The sequence below is a fragment of the Cibotium barometz genome, chromosome 9 (assembly GCF_041138505.1).
Source record: "Cibotium barometz isolate CiBa-2024 chromosome 9, ASM4113850v1, whole genome shotgun sequence".
Taxonomy (NCBI): Eukaryota; Viridiplantae; Streptophyta; class Polypodiopsida; order Cyatheales; family Cibotiaceae; genus Cibotium; species Cibotium barometz.
In genome coordinates, this window is record NC_141054.1 from 27755020 (window position 1) to 27757488 (window position 2469).

Sequence of the window (2469 nt, forward strand, 5' to 3'; positions counted from 1 at the left end):
TATGTGCCTCCATATAGTTTCCTACCTGTGTTGGTTAATGTGTTAAGCCTGTCTCTTTGGCGCCCACATTTTGTTGTTGTTGAGAGTTTATTATATTATGAGTGTTGGGGCTCTTACTCATGCCAGTCTTTAAGAAACTTTTTTGAGTGAACCTTAGATGAATCCTTCTCACCATGGGATGAAGAAGAATTGGTAATTTTTGAACAAGAACTTCCTTCATATTTTCATCCAATTACTACTATCAAAGAAACATTTTTACCTCTCAAACTGAATTTTCAGAAGTCCAGGTCGAAGCTAACTAATCTTTTTTCAAACCTTGACTCATGCTCCCTTCATGGCAGCGTGGTATGACACACAGGCAAGGGCCTGCTGTGACCCATCTGGTGGCCCCCTCTGGGCTGGTGTCAGTCAAGGCCTGCTGACTGGTGCCCAAATGTTTTAACCTTGTAAATACCATGTAAGGTTGCAAATGACTGGTGCTCACATGTTTAATAATTTGCCAGATATTAATGCAAGGCTTAATTTGCAAATTTATGTTTTAGGGCCTTCTTGTGGTTATACTTGTTTGTGGAAGATGTCATTGTAAGCTGTTGTATGCTTTGAATTCTGTTCTTTGAGCATAGGAGGGCTTGTCTTAGCACGTGCCCACACTTGTATTGTAATCACATGCTGAGACTACAAGCTAGTAACTTCTAACTGAATGTCCTTAGCACTTCTAGGTCAGATTTCTTGCTGTTCTTACACTTTAGCTTCTCTTCAAGCAGCAGGTTGGTGGGTTTAAGGCTTGCCTAATAGATCATGCTAAATGAATGGAATATAACTGGGAATTGAATGGAATGAATGGGAAAGGTGCTCAAAAAGCAGCTTAAGCAGAGCATGCCAATGAGATGGACGGTGCCCGCAAGTGGAGGTAGTTATCATGATTCTTGATAAGTGCGTTTGGATCACTCCATCCTCAAGCATGCTAATGATATGAATGGTGCGGGAAATGAGCTTATTAGTTTTAAGCATTCACCATTGTTAAGGATTATGGAAGGTCTGTAAAGGATTAGGGGTTAAATAATCATGAGGTTTCAGGAAAATGCGCATCGGTCTGAGAATTCTTTATGCCCTATTTTAAACCTGCTCTGTGAGACAACCCACAACCCTTTAACTAGAGATCTGTTTGCATGAGAGAGAGAGAGAGAGAGAGTGAGAGAGATGGGTCCCTTATCCAGATTAATCATTTGTAATTAAAAAACATACTGGTAATTTATCAGTAGTATTGAAACTTTCTTTTGCTACTAATTAATGAGCTTCATAAAAAAACTAACAACATTTGATTTTCTCGACCTCATGTCTTGCATCGCGTTCTCTTTGCGTTGCATCTAGTATCCCAATTTTCTCTCTTTCTTTTCCGTGTGCCATCTCTCTCTCTCTCTCTCTCTCTCTCTCTCTCTCCCAGGCAACAGGGACAACGGTGTTCTCCATCTCTCTTTCACACACTCACAAGTTCTCTTTCTCTCGTGTACAAGAAAAGCAGGCGGATAAAAAGCACTTAAGAACAGAGAAAGGAAAAAGAAAAAAAAGTGCGATAAAATAGCTCCTTCTCCTTATACTCCAATTTTATTTGACTCTGGATGGCAACTCATGGCTGTCTAGGTCTAAGCCAGTTTGAAAAAAAAAAGAGAAATCTACAGCGCGCACTCTCTCAAGGTAGATGGTAAAGAGGCCTCTCCATGAATACACACACTCTCTTTCTGTGGCTCTATGGGTCGAAGGAAAGGCCATGGGGAGAGGCCTTTCCTCCGATGAAAATGGAGAGTTTGGTTCTAGCCAATGACCCATTTTCCTAGGGAAAGGCCAACCCATGGCTTTTTCTAACGGTCGTGGTCTTTGGGGATGGAACAATTTTTTTTGGAATTTTCCTTGTTGATGTGAATTTTTTTGAAGCTTTTCTTTTAACATTTCATTTGTTGATGTGCTAAGGTTTTATTGGCTTTCTATTTTTTAACTTTCTCACTGCTTATGTGTGCTTTCATTTGAGTAAAATTCTCATTGTTGATGTGTCAGTATCCTATGGTGCATTCTTTAAAAACAAAGCTTGCTAATTTGATGGTTGGAATTTATTTTGCCAAGACCCAAGACCATGATGGAGAGCTCTTAGCTAAACGTCATGCAATTTTATAGTTTCCCTAGTCGAAGGTTGTGGATGCTTATTGGATCAACAATTGTTGGTAGGTGTTGAGTGGAGCGGCTTGGCAATGAGCTTGGGCGAGGCTATAGCTGTTGCACGATAAGATGTTGTGCGCATAGTAGATGGCTATGACTAAAAAGGTGAAAGACAACAAGCGCATTAGCTCGGGTTTGGCTTCTCTTATTACATTTTCAAAGCGCTCGGAAGATGTTCTCTTTTGGATCCAAAATGTCATCACAACCATAGATTTGCAAATTATCTTTAAAAAATAAAATAAAAAAGGGGCATAGATT